The following is an 18,798-nucleotide window of genomic DNA, read 5'->3' on the forward strand; positions in this document are numbered from 1 at the left end:
ATTTTTAATTTAACATTTTGCCACTAAAACTTGATTTGCAAAAAACACTATTTTTATTTTTTTATTTTTTTATATGTTTTTGGACATTAAATGCCAACTCTTCATAAATTTCCAGGTTGTGCAAAAAATCTTTGACCGAGTTATGAATTTTTGAATCAACACAGATTTTTTTTTTTAAAAATCAAAATATTGGTCGCCAGAATTTTTCAAATTCATTTTTCGATGTAAAATCAAATTTGAAACCAAATAGTACTGGAGTAAAATTTTGATAAAGTGTACCGTTTTCAAGGTAAGGCAATTTTTAGGTAACTTTTTTAAATATAGTCTCACTTTTTATTTTTTCAAAATAAGTGCAAATGGTTGCCCACTTTTGAAAAACATATTTTTGAAAAGCTGAGAAAATTCTCTATATTTAGCTTTTTAGAACTTTGTTGATACGACCTTTAGATGCTGAGATATAGCCATGCAAAGGTTTAATAAGCAAGAAAATTTACGTTTTCTAAGTCTCACCCAAACAACCCACGTTGATATCTCAGCAACTAATTGTCTGATTTTCAATGTTAAAATATGAAACATTCGTGAAATTTTCCGATCTCTCCGAAAAAAAAATTCTGAAAAGTTAACATTTTATGTCCCCTAAAACATATCAAAAAATAAGAAAAATTCAAAATAGTGTTTTTTTGCAAATCAAGTTTTAGTGACGAAAAGTTAAATTAAAAATCACCAATTTTTTTTTAACGTGTATCATTTTTTTTCAGTGTAGTCCTTATCCATACCTACAACTTTCCGCAAGACACAAAATCGTTAAAAAAAATCCTTCAAAAGATACAGATTTTTGAATTTTCATATATCATTTTTGTACGGACAGCTACCAAATTAGTATGGAAAATGATATGGACAAACTAATGATGGAAAATGGCTTCTTTGAGCATACCGAAGGCACCAAAAAAGTTTTAGCCGGATTAAAAACTACAAAAATTATAATTTAGAAAAACATAAATTTCGTAGAGAACTGCTTATGGGACTTCGGATATCGAATCATGAACAAAAAAAATCGTTTGTTTTAATTTTCTTGCTTTTAACATGAAATTCGAGTTTTACGACCTCATTTTAGTCAAATTTGAATGGTCAAATGTAATAAATTAAAAATGCATTTTTTTAATATTTCATGATCGCCTTGGAATCTTGGAATTAAAAAATATAAATCACTTAGGAGTAGTGTTCTACCCCTGATCGCATAAATGTCCCATGTGCCTTTTCATCACTTTTTATTTATTGATGCAATTTGGTTCAAAATCGTGTGCATCCAGTTTTTTTCTTGATAGTATTTTGAAAATGGATTTATTAAATTTTATATTTAATTATGATTAAGGGTGACACTGAAAGATTCCATTAAAAGACGACCTATATTCAGAAGCTGAGCAATTCCAGCCCAAAACAGGAATTTTTTAGGTACTTTTTTCTCGACCTCTCCGATTTCAATGAAATTTTGTAGACATGTTATCCTAGGCATATATAAGCCATTTTTGTGTATATGGAGCCAGTTACACTCGATAATGACATTTGAGAAGGGCGTAAGTGTTTTAAATATTTTTGTATTCCGTAATTTGAATATTGCTGTATCTCTAAGCCGTTGCATCGTATCAAAAAGTGGTCAAAGACAAACTTGTAGGAAATTTGACGGGCTTTCCGAAAAAATACACTGAAAGAAAAAAACACTCCACTTTTATGAGATTTTTTTATTTTTAAGTTTAAAAGTCAAATTTGAAGGTGAGCCCACGATTTTTTTTCGTTCAAAATTTTTGTGAAAATAGCCTAAGATGTTACAAAAAGACTCACGAAAAATGCAGGATGGAGCAACTCATCCTCAACAAAGTCAAATTTCCTACAAGTTTGTCTATGACCACTTTTTGATACGATGCAACGGCTTCGAGATACAGCACTATTCAAATTACGGAATACAAAAATATTTAAAACACTTACGCCCTTCTCAAATGTCATTATCGAGTGTAACTGGCTCCATATACACAAAAATGGCTTATTTATGCCTAGGATAACATGTCTACAAAGTTTAATTGAAATCGGAGAGGGTCGGGTACAACCGATTCCCTATTTGACATGGAATTGCTCAGCTGGATTTTTGAAATTAAACACAAATGGTCGTAGCTAGTTTTTAAAAGTTTGATTTCCTCATCAAGACAATTTATCAAAAAAAAAAAAAAGAAAACAACTAGGCATCATAAAATTTATTTAAACGAAATCTGAATTCAAATCTTCTTTACTAAACACTTTTTGCGTTATTGTGCGCTTTTGTTCAAATATCTTTTTTTTTTTTCATTTTTTAAAATGATTGTAAACACACACAAAATAACAAAAATAAATTCTTTGAATTTCTGCAAACTATCGAAGCTTATTTAAAAAATATATTTTTTAATAATTTCTTGACTCAATTTGATACATTTCTCAGTATTTCAAAAATACGTGCTGCGAACATTGTTATCTGCATGTTTAATTTGCTTTTCTATTTTTTCCTAACAAAATGTTTTTATTTAAAAGATTTTTTTGAAAACTACATCAATTTTTGCTTACTCATTTATTAAATAACACAACTCGATATTTTTAAAGTTAATGCCAGTAAACGCCTCAGTTTCGTCAAAGCATGATAGATTTGGGCTCCCTAAACACGCTCCAACCCAAGTAACAATTTTAGTTTTGTTGTAGTTTTGAAGAGGTTGTACAGAATACTTCGGAAAATTTATGAGAAATGCTTTTTAGTCCCACATGCTGAATTAAATACGAGTTAAATAAGCAATAAAGCCAAAATGGACTATTTTAGGAGGTTAGCCAGAGCAAAAATGAAGAGTTTCATGAGACAGAATAATTTTATTGTATGCTTTGTTGATGCTTTAAAGAGCTCTACAAGATACAAATAATGCTGTCGAGCTGGGAAATAAGTTTTGTTGTAGCCTGAAAGAATTCTTAAAATCTTATAACAGAACAAAATGCATTTTCAATTACTCTGCAAGGAAACCTAAAGCCTGTATCGTAGACTGAAAAGCATGCATCATTATTTAATTGAAGGCAATGATTCTTCTTCTAAATGGAATCAGAAAATACTTTTGGTCGACAATAATTCATAAGTCAATAATATTAAAGCCATAAATATCAGTGATAAATTTCTCATGTAATGCACTGTAACGGTAATGCCGAAAAAAATTATCGGACATTTTTATGAGATAGTTCGAAAAAATGGTACGCGCCTTCTCAAACCATTTGAAAAAGTTTTTTTTTACAATTTAGCATGATTCCATAGGTTTTACAATTTTATTTATTTTCAGATAATTCTCTAAAATTCAATTCTGTTTATTCGAGCAGAAAAACTAACAGAAAAACTAAAAAAAAAAAACTTTGAGAAATTCAATATAAGAATTTTTCTATACAACAATCAGTTGAAACAAAGTTTTTTATAATCGTATATTTTACAATTTTACGAAATTTATAATTATGTTTTCTTGTCCCAGTATTCAGTTTGATTAATGATTCTGAAAATATCTAAATAGAAATGATAAAAAATAACTCAAACATAAACAATAATTGAATTTGAAACAAAAACATTGCTAAACCAAAAAAAAACAGCCTAATGTTCTCAATTTAATTTTTGTTTAAATATGTTAAAATTTGATCTCAAGCTTGTTTTTTTTTTTAAATGTAGACAATCAATTTATTTATCCAATATTTCATAAACAGCCTTAAAGGCTTGTCGCAGAAATATTTTGAAATGCCGTCGCGGGCCTGATGAAATGGCTTCACGGTCCGGACGTTGGGCAGGCCTGGTCTAAGCTATGCTCGACAGTAAAAAAATAAAATAAAATAGATTCTTTATCTTTTTCTTGATTAGACTATCCAAAGATTATCCGAATTGGAATTTTCCCAAGGCCTTCTGATATAATTGAGTCTGGACTGTATTAGGATAACTTCTTCTGAGCATCCTTTGAGTTTGTTATTAAAAAAACTGGTCAAGTCAGACCAGTTGAATATTAGAATAACCCAAACGTGGAAAGGCAAATTTCATCCTGTATTGTTTGTTTAATCATTTGCTTTTTTGAGGTTCTGATTTTTTTTTTTTTTTTTTTCAATAAAAGCTGGTTTGAGAGTTCATATTCCTTTCTTTCCTTCGCACCATCATTTTCCAATCCTCGACAAACAAGCGTGTTCGATATCGCATATCTTGGCATGTGTCTGTGTGTAGGTGTAAGTGTTTATGTGCGCACGTGTGTCATTCGGGGCGGTTAACCACACACACACACACACACGGTTCCGTCGGGAATTGGATCTTCCTCCCAGTCAACCGTGGCAGCCCCGTAGTCGGTTATATGGTCGTTGGAACGTGTCAAGCATCCCGTGTCGTAAAGTGCCACCGCACACATTCACACGCAACAGAACAGAGTTTCCAGCAGGAAGCCGTCGTCGTCGTCGTCGTGTGTGTCCTTGAGTCGGCCCAGCCCTGGCTGGGAATTAGTTTGTGGTGTGTGGGTGTGTATTTGAAAAAGGGTATTCAATCAAAAAGGATGGAACCCAAAACCGGGGAAAACAAAGTCATAAATTGTTATCGTCATAAATAATAACCATATCACGTTTCAATCGCTGCTTTCTACTGCGGTGGTTGAAAAGTGTGTAAGAGTATGTGTGGGGGTATGTGTGCGAAAGATTGATAGAAAGCTTTCTTTTCAAGGTTATAGACCGATTGAAGAATGGTTTACTCAAGTTGTGACAGAGCTAAGTTATTGTTAGCTAGCGATCACTTCCTTGTAACATAGAAGAAGAGTTTGGCATGAAATTTATAATCGACCATATGAGGTGTTAAATTTTCATAAGCAAATTTGTGTATTTGTTAAACACAAATATCTAGTCTAATGATCGTAAACCTATTAGGATAGATACAACTTCTACAATTTAGAACTTAACGATCAACTTATCGGTTCGAAAATTCTTCACGATCTTTTTTTGACTTTTAAAAGGAGGTATTAGACTATGACAAACAAACAAACTGGCACTTTTTGACAATTTGATAGTCCGGCATACAAACGGATTTTGTGCTCAATCTAGGGTACATTTAATTCAAGTTCTGCGTCGCCATTTTAGCTAAATTTTAGTGATTGATTGCCTGTTTCATAATCAAATGCATTTTTTTCTTTTGACCTAGGATTCAAAATTTATCAAATCACTTTTATTTTTTAAATTATTTTCCAGGTATTTTTTTCTTTATTCGATTATCTGCATTGATTTTTTAAGGAGGATTTCAGATAATCGAGCCACACTCCCTTACCTGAGTTGATTTTAAATTCTAAATTTAATTTTATTCAAAATATTGAAACATTTCACTTTAATTATAAAATTAGGAAATTTTCCAATCCCTAACCAATAATTTCAAAGATCTACTTGATCAACTTGATCATGACTTCTTTATGTATAATAAGCCACCTTTAATAGTAAAAACAAACACTGTTTGCAAAAAAAATCTTCAATATGTGATTAGTTTTCAATCTTAAAATCTAGAGTTTTTTTTTGTCCTTTCAACATATGAAACACAATAGCTCAGAGGTGCTCAAAGTTTTTGAATGGCAGGCCAAATTTGAAGCTCGCATTAGCTTCCAAGCAATTGGATTAATTTTATTAAAATCAACTTTTGCTATTCATTGCAACAATATGTTTGACTGAATGCTATCGTGATTTCACAAATATAGTGAAAATTAAAACACTTGCATTGTAATTGATTTTTTTTATTTTATTTTTTCAAATAGATGTATTTTAGAAAAATTTCCATTGTGCGTAATTTTTTTTCAATTAATGTGCAACTTTAATGATAAATCTTTGGTCAAGGGTTTTTAAAAAAATATTCCTCCAATTTCAATAAATTTTATTCTGCCTTAATCGGATGTTAGGTACCTAAAATCCCTTACGTTATTATTTCAAATCACGAGGTCGATGGTTTCTAAATGCAAAATAAGTTTGAGATCCAGATAATAAAAAAATCTTACGTAAGATCTTTGAATTATACCATACCTATATTTTGGTTTTCTTTACAGATTCCTGCTTTAATCAAATTCGAACCCATTTCCTAAATTGATTGATGAAAATTTGACAAAATTTACTCTTTTTAATCACATCACATTGTTTCAATAAGATAGATATTTCAACACAATGTTTCATTCGTACACAGAAAAAAAAGTTGATTTTTGGAATGTTGAAAATTTGGTCGGTTGAATATTATCTCTTTTTTTGAGTAATATTACACAAAAAAATGTGTAAATGTGTGAACCTGATGAATATTCATCAAAAACTGATGAAAATTCATCATTTTTTGGAGTAAAATTTATCATTTTTTTAGACACAAAATCTGTCACCATTTTCTGATGAATATTACCATCATTTTTTTTCTGTGCATAATCGGGATCAAAGTATGGAGAAACCATAGGTTTTATATTAACAAAAACTTAAATGGTTCACAAAAAAACATTAACTTAACCTTTATTTTAAGGAATTATAAAATCACTTACAGATGCGTCAAAGGGTCATTTTACAAATATATATTTTCAAACTTTTCAGAAATTTACAATATTTTAACATGGAATTTTTGATTGCTCAAAATTGACGCAGTTCAAGTTAAATTTTAGAGAAGTCCAAAAAGTGCATAATTTAGCCACAAACAAACAAAAACTAATCACTTCATATATCCATCCATTATCGTTTTTTTTCGACATCACGGAATGAACGGGTGACCCCTTTCAAAAAGGTTTACGTTGTATTTGGATGGTCCATTCCGTAAATAAAGTCAATCAATTAAATCAAATCAGTGTTTAAACCTGTCCGCAAAATTTTAAATTTAAGTTACATAACTGTAAAAAATCGTGGTATAAGCTTATTTCATTAGAAATTTTATGTACTTTTGAAATCACCAAAGACACAAAAGGTTAATTTTTCATTTGAAACACATGTTGAAATTTTCTTAATATTTTTATTGAAAAAAATCAGACATTTTCGCATAATTTTCTATTTTTATATTCAATATCAGACCAATAGTTTCCGAGATAAAATAAGGGACAATTGACGATTCGTATGCTTTGTGAGGCTGTATTACTGATACTAATTGTCCGATTTTCAATGTCTCTGAGAGAAAAGTGTTGTGAATTGTCTCAGTATTTTTTTCAGGGGTGCATTTCTGTCAAGAAGAAAAAATATATATATATGATGATTGAAATTCCAAACCAGAATTTCAAAATTTCAATGAAAAAACAACCATTTTGAAATACATTAAGATATGCACAAAATTCTAAAATGTGATGTGATTTGACATTTTTTTTTTTTTTTTTGCGATAACAAAACTTTTTGCAATTTTGTACATCGAAAATTTATCAAAATTTAAAAGATTTTCGATTTACCCAAACATACTTTAAAATTATTTCAAGCGCAGGGGAATGTATTTAGAGATAATTTCAGTTGATGAAAAAAAACAATTGTTAGCAAAAAATTAAAAATATAAATTGTAGCAACCTTAAAAATTAATTAAAAAAAACGATTTTTCCGTGAACCCATTTTTTTTTTTTCAAACAGCCCTAACCATAACGCCATAACCTACAACTTTGCTGGAGTCACCAAATCGATAAGAAAGATTCAGAATTTCAAACCTTTACATACCCATTTTGTATGAACAGCCCCAAAAATTGTTTGAAGACTTTACAATAAAATAAAAAATAGCAAAAGATTTACGAAATCCTAGTTAACTACCCGAGTGTAAAAATAAAGTCCAATATGTTTTTATAATTAAACCCAATAAAAAAGCTTTGGAAACGTTGACATGCTGTTAAAATAAATTGATCATGGGGATTTTTCAAAATTTGACATTTTTATTTACTAAATATGCTCAATTTTGATATTTAAGTGACAACTTCCAATGGCGAATTGTAAGATCATTTTAATTTTTTTTTTTATTAAGTGGGATATTTTCTTTGAAAGCAAGCCACTTTAATAGAACGATTTTTGGGAATTTTTCACTGTGTGTTACTCCAAAGGCAAAAACCTATTGAAATTTGAGTTAGCCCGAAGGTTTCCACAACATTTTCTTTTTTGGGACTCCATTTGAAGCATACTATGAGGAAAAAAAGCTGGTATTTTTTCATGATACCTTGACTTAATTTTTGAAGAATAACTCTATTACTGCATTTCAGAATATGAGGCATTTTTTTAAATGAAATATGTCTTTATTGAACTTTCTTATAATAATTACATTTCTTCTACATGCTTAGCAGTAAGGCTTAATGCTCTTCATCTTTGTTGTATTTTTCGTTTTATTATTGACTGATCACATTTATTTTATTAACTTCAAATTGTTTTATATTATTGCATTTAATAGAATACATTTGAGTAAAAAAGAAAAAAATACTTTAACAACTAATCCTAACTTTAAACTAAAAACCTAATTCATTGAAATATTCAAAATCATTAGAACGCGTGAACTACAAACTGTATTTCAAAATGAATGCTCCTAGGGTTCTTACTTGTTCCTGGCGAGTTTTGCACCCACGCAGTGTTGTTGTCATCTCGATGAAAATGTTCAAAAGTTCTTGTGGAGAAAACAGGTTACTGCTGCCTTCATCCGTTGAAGCTGGTTGGTTTTCCCTCGGTTGCTTTTTGCCACTGATTCAACGGCAATGGCTGCAGATTTGGAACCACTCGAGCAGATCCCGCTCCTGGTGACGCCAAAGCAGGAAAATCTTGCGACGATTTGGTTGGTGCCTCGTCGTCGCTTGCTGCCGAATTTTTACAAACTCAGCTCTTTTTGGGCAGCTCCGATTCTTGGTCGAATGGTCGCCACCGCAATTGAAGCATTTGGCTTCGATGTTCTCGTTGATTGTTTTGCAAGCTAGTGTTTTGTGCTCACCTTCGCAGGTTGCACAACGACTCTTGATGAAACAGTTTCTTGCACCATGCCCAAACTGCAAGCAGTTCGAACATTGTGTCACGTCACGGTGCACTGGACGATAACGTTCCCAAGACACGATGATGTTGAAAATTGCCCGAACTGCTTTCAGCTCAGACGGCGTTGTCGATCCTCTCTCGAGATGAACCAGGTACAGTTGATCACGATACTTGATGTCCTTGTTGCGTCTCGTCATCTTGAAGACTTCAATCACGTTCAACTTCAGAGATTTGAGCTCTTCTTTCAACACATTCACATCCACGTCGTACAGGCCTCGGAGGACCTGTTTCATGGGGCGTTTACCTGGATCGTCATGGCTGTAGTATTCAATCTTTGTGTTGTTCAGGAAATCCCGAACGTAGTTGTAATCCTTTCTGGTAGGTAGCAGAATTTTGAGTCCATCAGCACACAAGCGAATGGATGCTCGTAAAGCACCAGATTTGATAAATCCGGTCAGCCACTTTCGCACCGAGTCCGATGACGATGTTTTCACAAAAATGGGTGGCACCTTTTCCCGTCGTTGAAATTCTTCCTTCTTGCTTACGTCCACAGGGAGGGTAGCGAACTGGTTTCCAGACGAATTTTGAGCGTCCTTGCTCAAACTGCCTGGCTTTGCAGGTAGCGCTTCCCGGGCAGACGGTAATAACAAATTTCATGCCATTTCAATAACAAATATTGTTAAAATAACATAAAGTGTTATGGAATCTTCTTGAAAAATCCATTTTTGCATAAGGATTTAATAACAGTTTATGTTATCATAACAAAATTTGTTATTGCTCTGATATTGGTTGAAGGTCAAAACAACTTGGGAATAACATTTTTTGTTATGGAAGAATATCTCCAACTGTTATTGGGATGATCGGATTAGTTGTTAAAATAACAAAAAATAATAACAAAGATTTGTTCGAAGAATAACTAAAAATGTTATTAGTCTGTTATTACAATAACGATCGAATAACAAAAAAATCATAACGACGAATAACAAATCTTGTTATAAATAACATAACATGTTATTGGCCAAGTATTATTATATATCAAAAAATGTTATTCCCACGGTATTTCCGTCTGCTCGGGTTCGGCATTTTTTAGCTTCTTCAAATATGCCGATCCTGCTGGCGAGGACCGTCTCTTTTTCTTGCCGTGAGGCATTTTTTGGAATTTTTAGCACTTATTTGGAGAACAAGATCAATAAATATTGAAAAAAAAAATATTTAATACTGAAGTCAATAGTGAAAAAGTTGACATTTCTGAACGTCAAATCTGTCAGCATATTTTATACAGCTTAACAAGAAAATGTTCGGTCATTGCAATACATTGAGCAATGGCCCTGTACTGTAATATTGTGCGACCCAAGCCGGAAAATTCGTCGGTCAAGGTAGTCCGACAGCACTCCGACCATGACCAGCTGAGCAGAGTATTTAAACTTATTACGGGAAGTCATGCTGTTTTGTTAGAAGGAGGGAAAAAAACAATGTCTCTTTAGTAGGTCGTTGTCTTTGCCATTATTTTTTTATAGATACCCAAACTGGTACGACATTTGTGAAATTGTTGTGGTGCAGACCGAAATATGCGTGAGCTGCTTCAAAATGTTTTTGGTATGCGTGAAATTTACAAAGAAATAATGTATTGTGACTGTGAATTCGGCGTCGAATGGATGCTTTCGAGATCACAACTTTATTTACATATTTGAATTTTGCTCATTTTACTGTAAAAATGGTAAGAAATCGATTTATTCAACTAAACTAAGATCACAGCGATGAGGTGTAAAGTGAACATCGTGGATCGTGTGTGGTGCGTATGTGTGAGTTCGTGTCACGCGCGAAATGGGCCAAATGAGGGAACCGCACCGGGTTCTATTCTTAGCGTTGAAATAAACTCTACTTCTACCAAGAAAAATAAACCGCTTCGGCCACGGCCCGACAGGCGGCGGCTATTTTCGGCCCCGCCAACGAACGCAATCGTGACTCGGGACTGTTTGTGTGAGTGCGTGCCTGAGTTTTCGCACTCCACTGCGTTGCTCACCGCGAACGAAATTGTGTGAGCCTGTGTGGTGGTATTGGCTTTCAGTTCGCCGTGTGAATGGATCTTGTCCGGCGGGCAATGGTGATGATCGTGTTTTTTTTTTAATTCTGGTTCCAATGCGACGTTCGGCCTTCGTGAATGACGTACGATCGGTCGAGAAATGAAGACGAAACAGGGCACAAAACCGGCGACGGATGAGTGTGTTTTGTTTTGGGAGAGGATTAACAATGAATGAATGTTCTGGGTGGGCGGAAATCGGACAACCCATTAATCTTAACCTATTTTTTTTTCTCTTTTTTTTAGGTGAGTTACTACGCTACAAAGGCGTTCGTCATGATAACATTAAAGGTAATATTTTCTCAAGTTTGTTATATCAAGATCCCATTGCGGCTGTATTTTTTTTGGGATTCGATGAGCTGAGGTCCCAACAAACCTTTCGGATAATCGAACTTAGGATAATCGAGTCTCTACACGGTGTGTTTCCTTAAAAAAATTAAGATAGCAAATCGGTATGTATGATATTTGGGACCATTAAAGGATGGCTCTTTCCCGACATTTTGCGGGGCCCGTCGAAATATTTCGTCACATAAACAGATTTCGAACCAAATCTGCCAGATTTCTATCTTTCTTTTCATTTCACATTACAGAATTTTTTTAAATCAACTTCAAAGATGATTTTCAATCCCTCCTGAAAGTTACATGAAGAATTTCCATAATTAAACTGAGTAATAGCCGATTTAAGCTCAAAATTTTGCCATGCGCTAAGTGAACTGTCAAATGATTTACGGGTGCCACGATATCTCGAGATTGAATGGACCAAATTGGCTGAAATTTGGAGTGAAGGCTCTGAATACATATCCCGTGTGCATGACGAAGCCCAGTATAAAAAATTTAGCTTTTTTTTAAACAAAAATAAAAAAAAATATTTTTTTACTAATTTTTTAAAAACATCAAAATGTATATTTCAAAGTTTTTTAAACAAATTTACAAAAAAAAAGTTGAATTGTGTGCTTATACCAACATCTGACATTTTTACCGATTTACATGAATTTACATGACCCCTTAAAAATCGATTAAAAATCTTTTCTTTGTACAAAAATTCTCAAAAATATTTTTTACAATCCCCTGCAACTATGACATTTTCAATCAAATTGTATAGCGCAATTTTGGTGTAATATAAGCAGGGGCATGCCAAATTTTTGTGAAATAAAAAGTGCCCTTCTCCAAAATTTCTGTATTTGATTTTGTTCTTCATGATGAACACAGCCTACTAAGAAATTTGTAATGATGATAATATTTTTATTATTTTGTTAAAACATTGAAAAAATATAGTTAAATTCAAGATTTTTTTTAAAACCATTAAAAAGCTCAGTATACAGGTAATTAAATAATGAAATTTTGGTGGGAGTCACTTTTCCTTTTTATGAAATTGGCCATATCTCAGCTTATATTGAACCAAAACAAATACATTTTTTATGGAAATTGTTCTGGATTATAATTTTTATTTCAATCAAATTTTGCGGTGTTTTATTCTGTGTTTTCATGTTAATCTATGCAAAGAAAAAAACATTTATTCGGCCGTATTGGGGTTTTCAGCTAGGATTTTAAGATTATTTCCAAGACAGCTAAATATCTGGAATTTATGAGAAATTTAAAAAAAATGAAACTGTCGATTTTCATTGATCTATCTGAAGAAAAATCCTATTAAATCGAAAAAAAAATCTGCGGAACCCGCAAAATGTCGGGCAAGAGCAGCATTGCAGAATATTTTATCTCAAGTTTGTTCTAGGAAACAGACCGTGGGAGGTGCAATCTTCAAAGTTTCTTCTAGAAAGGTACTGGAAATTTACTGAATTTTCAGAGAAGAATTTTTCAGGCTTGGACAACCATGAGCACTATTAATAAAATCGAAAAGTTGCAAAAATCAAACTTCAAATCCGATTTTGCCGTTGAAATAAGTTTGATGGAATCACTAGTGTTATTGGAAATATGCCATGGATTACTTAAATTTACCAGAGTTACTTGAAATTAACAAAAAATCAAAGGGCACAATCATATTTTTTCAAAAAACTTCAAAATGCCAATGTAAATTTATGTTCAATCAGTTAAAATCAAGTTAAAATGCATTCCCCTTCGTTTAGAATTATTTTTTTCATGTTTGGGTTGATTTGAAAATCACCTGTTTTTTAAATTTTCGATGTTCTCTATCGCAAAAAGTTTTTTTTTCGTTAAAATTTTTTTTCGTCAAAACTTTTATTGAATTTTTTGAAAACTAATGTTTGCAAAACAACTGATCTAGAGTAAAATGCATTTTAAAACACTTTTTGCATTCAAATGTTGAGACTTTGGTTTGTTATTTCAATTTTTATATACCTTTTATTTTTATTTTTTTACCTTCCCTCGACCCCGGCCAGAGCAGAGCGACATAAACTTTGAAAAATATTTGCATCGGCCTTAGCTTAAATCAATTTTTTGCAATTCCGTCCGTGAAACTACTTACTTTTCCTGTCATTCTTGAACGACGAAATAGCCTACTTTTCTGTACCAAAAATAACAGAATCGAATAGCAACACTTTTCAAAATAAATGCTGAAAAGTTCTACTTTTCAGCACTGAAATGGGTGCTGAAAAGTTGAACTTTTTAGCACTTGTTTCGAAAAGTAACACTTTTCAACATTTTATTGATTTAAACGATTTATTGACAAAATACATGAAAATTCGACATAAAATTACACTCAGTGGGTGTTTTTTGAAATTGCAAAAAATGTTGTATAGAACTCGTTGCAAAACTTGATTTTTTCAGCACTCGTCGTATTTATCCAACTCGGTGAACCTCGTTGGATAAATGTACGACTCGTGCTGAAAAAATCCTCTTTTTGCAACTTGTTGCATAAACTACTATTTTAATGCCTTCTCCTACGTTTAGAATCAGCATGCTTGGGTTGATTTTCAGTTTTTGAAAATTTTCGATGTTTAGTATCGCAATGTTTTTTTTGTTTTTGTTTTCGTCATACTTTTTAAAAACTAATGATTGCAAATGAAATGAATTTAAATGCTGAGACTTTAACAAAAACTTTACATCGATCTTATGATTTTTTGAAAAAAAATTTTGTAATTTCTATGATTTCTTATTTTTGTTGTGTAAAATCATATTGGTAATCTAAAAGTACTTTACCAATTTTTTGATAAAATGTTCCGTTTTCTGGATATAGCCATCGAAAGTTTGATCTCAATGAAATAATACTGAAAAATAAAACAAAATATTTAGAGTGATGCCAAATTTCCATTCTAATACAGTGCTAGAAACTCCTTCAAAATATATAAACAACAAAATATATAAAAAGTGTTGTCAAGATTAAACATAAAATTGGTTTTTATTATTATTTTTTTATAATTTTCGTTAGAATTAATTTTCATGGAATTACCATTATTACAAGAACTATCGAGAATCAATAAAATTAATACGGAATTACTCAGTTATTCCCTAAAACTCCAAGCAATCCCGGATTAGTGACCAGCCTGACCCGATGCTGTTAATCCCTTGGCTCAATATTTGTATGTCTGTGTTGTGTGAAAAAAATTGAAACATGAATCCACCTATGTGCTTTGTGCCTTCATCGCAATATTTACCAAGAATGGATCACACTTTTTTTCCACATTATCGACAGAATTGCCAGATCTTTAAACATTTTTTTTTTTTTGAATTACTTACTTTTTACTTAGAAATTTTGAAAATATGCGATTCCAAAACAATGAAAGTGGTGTAAAATGCTTTTTTAAACATTTTTTTCATTAAAATGTTGTGACCATCAACAATTGAAAAATTTATTTTTTAGTTGGATGATGGGATTCGGACAATTGTGGAAGGCACAATAATATCTCAAAATTTTAGAACAGGCTTGACATCCCTTGGAGACGGAGATATTAGCTAATTGCAGACTGGATTTCATCATGTTTGTGTGATGATTATCTAAGCCCAGGCTGCTTTGGAATTGATAATTTTGAATAGAACCAATTCCACCCAGAGAACAAGGCTAGGAAAGTCGGCAGACGGGAAGTGTTGATGCTCCACTTTTTTTTAATAGGATAAGGGATATTATCCACGGTGTTTACAAGTAATTTTGCTTCGATTTGCATATTTTTCCTCCTGGAAGTATGAAAATTTCTGAATACTATAACAGTCTCAAACAGTCTAAAAGTTTATAAGTGGTAGTGTTAAGAGTATTTCTGTTTTTCAATCCAAAAGACTTTCTTGTCAGCAGCAAAGCAGCAAATTCCTTTAATTTCAGCCGGCTTAGAACACCAACTCCACTCGACGTCTCCTGTCTGACGTCTGCTTCACAGGTGCAAACCCGTGCGGCGATGCTGCCCTTTTCCCTGGATCTCCCGTCTGTACCCGTGCACGATCACGAAACACGACTATCCGGAAGCCGCGACGTCGCGGTCGATCGTCAGCTTCGCCCTCGCACAACCCAAAACCACACCAACACAGCGTCGATCGTTCGTGACTTTTCTCCTGGTGCTGGTGATCGCGAAAATTTTCCCAACTTTTCCGCGAAATTTAACGTGTGTGTGTGTGTGTGTTCGCCACTATTTTCCTTTCATGGTTTGAGTGTGTGTGTGCTTTGGTCTCACTGCTGGCCATCTCTGAAGTGGAAACTCATCCCGCTGCAGTCATTCTCAGTTCGCCGGACCGTTCATAAGCTAATTGCACCGCGAGATTTCGCGCGGAAAATAAAAGCTGCAATTGAAGACAAGACATTCCGCGCAATATTACTAGCGCAAGCTCGGATTTTTTTTTCTGCACCGTTGGAAAACTTCAAAGTGAACGAAACTAGGTCTCTTGTGAGTGCAAAGTGCAACGAAGCAACGGTCGTGCTGGGGCAAAAATATTTACAAGTCAGCAGAATTGTGAAGAATTTTGCGGAATTTTTCGGTGCTGGAAAGGAACACAAAAAAAATACAGTGCTGCGAACGACAAAAACAAAAACGACAACGTCAACGAAAAGCTACGCGAAGATTTTTGACTGAAAACGAGCAAGTACGTGGAAAGAAAGTTTTTCCTCCGGAAAATTTTGCAGTTTGGTTGGATTGTTGTCGACCGAAAGAAAGTTCTTCGCTTTTAAATTTTGACAACAAACACACTTATAGAGAAATATTTACTTTCAAATGATTAGATTGGGAACTTGATTTGCAAATAAACACTATTTTTATTTATTTTTATTTTCTGTTATGTTTAAGGGAACATCAAAAGTCAACTTTTCAGAATGGTCAAAAAATCTTTGATCGAGTTATGAATTTTTGAAATTTAATATTGGTCGGAACAATATTTCAACTTCATTTTTCGATGTTAAATTAAATTTCAATCAAAAAGTATTTCAGTAAAATTTTCATAAAGTGCACCGTTTTCAAATTATAGCCATTTTTCGGGAACTTTTTTTTAGAATAGTCGCAGTTATTCCTTTTATAAAATTAGTGCCCATGTTTGCTCACTTTTGAACAAAATATTTTTGAAAATCTGAGAAAACTCTCTATACTTTGCTTTTATGAACTTTGTTGATACGACCCTTAGTTGCTAAGATATTGCCATCCAAGTGTTTAAAATCAGGAAAATTGATGTTTACTAAGTCTCACCCAAACAACCCACCATTTTCTAATGTCGATATCTTAGCACTTAATGGTCCGATTTTCAATGTTAAAATATGCAAAATTCGTGAAATTTACCGATCTTTTCGTAAACAATATTTTCATTTTTTTAATCAGACCCAACATTTTAAAAGGGCGTAGTATTGAGTGTTTGTCCCTTTTGAAATGTTAGTCTTGATTTAAAAAAAAGTTAAAAATATTCGTTTCGGAATGATCTTAAAACTCAGTTTCCTACAATTTTGTCCAATGGTCCGTTGAAAAAAAGTCGTCCAATATTGTTGAAAGTGCGTAAGAGCTTAGTAGGAAGCATATATAAATAAAAACATTTTTTTTTTCAAAAGAAATCTTCAAAAATCCAATTGGATCGTTTTGCACCCTTCGACAAAGTTGTATGGAAACAAATTTCTTACAAGAATCTTACACGCTCAACCCTAAACATTGTCCAAGTAACATTTTTAAATCAACTAGCCACATCCTAGTTTTATTAAGGTTTCTAGCATTATTTCTGCATTCACCGCCACCAACAAGCAAAAGCTCATTAATAGGTTTTAACAAGGTTTTATGCCTCGGACAAAAAACCTGGAGAAAATAAAAGTCAATTTGCTTTACACAAGGTTTTGTAAAAGTTTAAAGAGAGTCTTGAAAACTAGGTGGCAATGCCATGCCAAACGGTTTTATCGCATACTTCTTTAAAACCGATGGTGTTGTAGCTGTCAAGTTCCACTTAAAACCATATGTTCATGAAGAGCATTTAACGCAGCCAAATAGCTACGCTTAAGTATGGCGCTAAATGCGTGGTATGATTAAATATGATTGACTGCCATCTTGGTGGTAAAAGCAGAAATTGGATTAAAATATGATGAAAACGCCCATTTATGATGATAGAAGATCATAGAAGTTTTTAAAATATTTTAAAAATGTTTTACAAAAAATGCATATAAGATATCATAACAACTGTGATTACAAAAGAAATATTTAAGATGAGGCGGGTTGATTTTTTGGCTTTATCTCTTCCACATTTATCGACAAAATTTCAACCGCAGCTGAATTTCAGCCAACAATTGCAAGGAACAAGCTTTAAAATTCTTTTAATCACTTCCAATATCTATCATTTCATCATCTCCATTATTTCATTTGGCAAGACGAAGACTTATTGTTTGACCAAAGTATGTAGATAAGTAAGGTAAGGTGGATTTCCAGCTGTCAAAATAGTTAGTTTGCACGAAACCATGATTTTTATGGAGATTTTCAGAAAAGTGAAAATTTGCCCATTTTCCGGGCAAATCTCACCGGATTTATTTTCTATGGAATTGATAAGCATTCCAAACTGAACAGAAATACACTTTTAAAACAAAAATATTTATTCAAACAAAAAAAATAAACTAAACGCGTTTTTTGGTTCAGTTTGGAATGCTTAACAACCATACAAAAATTGCCCGGAAAATGGTTAAAATTTCACTTTTCTGAAATTCTCCATATAAAATCCGGGTTTCGTGCAAACTATTTTGACAGCGTGCAAATCCCGCCTTACCTTATCTAATCTACATACCTTGTTGTTTGCCAGAATAAAACCTGTTTGGCATAAGACGTTTCAATACGTATGAAATGTCATTTTTCCCAAAACTGTATAGGTTCAACAAAGGTTTTATTAAGACTTTGAAGAGGTAGTTAGGATTCTCTTATAAAGACTTGAACTCCTATGTAGGTCTTTAAATAGGCCGTAACATTTTTTTTGCGGAGGACATTTTGGGTTTTAAGATGGGTTCTGGGGACCTTGTTACGACTTAGTGGTTTTAATTTTGGTTTTGGCTGATTGCTTTTATAGCGGTTGTAATATCTATGATAAAGCCTGAAATGTTACTTCGATGATGTGGATGTTACATTTGGCTTAAAATTTTCACCTTGCATTATTTTACCTATGAATACGAATGACGAAGTGTCCTCTAAGATCATTTTTTACTATCATCCTATTAACCATCCAACGATGTGTCGCGTGATGGATTCGGGCATAAGGTTTTTTTATTATTCATATTCACAATTACTCAATACATATTTTAAAAAAACAGGAAAATAGTAAATGTGCAAAATTACCAAAAGTGTGCCAGGATGGCTCCAATGCAATTGACATGGAAATCGAAGGAGACCAAATTTCAT

The 18,798-nt window shown here is 32.7% G+C and overlaps 1 protein-coding gene across 4 annotated transcripts in view; it reads left to right on the forward strand.

Annotated features, from left to right (window-relative positions):
• Nucleotides 1–18,798, forward strand: part of LOC6035292 (RING finger protein nhl-1) — a 70,955-nt gene that overhangs the window by 27,094 nt on the left and 25,063 nt on the right. Inside the window, exon 1 of one of the 4 annotated variants that reach the window (XM_038261868.1) lies at nucleotides 15,676–16,039. The exons of the other annotated variants lie outside the window; for them this stretch is intronic. The gene's annotated coding sequence lies outside the window, so the exon portion shown is untranslated. Of the gene's footprint in view, nucleotides 1–15,675; nucleotides 16,040–18,798 lie in introns of those variants that run through there. 4 annotated transcript variants of the gene reach the window in all.

The sequence above is a fragment of the Culex quinquefasciatus genome, chromosome 3 (genome assembly GCF_015732765.1).
Source record: "Culex quinquefasciatus strain JHB chromosome 3, VPISU_Cqui_1.0_pri_paternal, whole genome shotgun sequence".
NCBI lineage: Eukaryota > Metazoa > Arthropoda > Insecta > Diptera > Culicidae > Culex > Culex quinquefasciatus.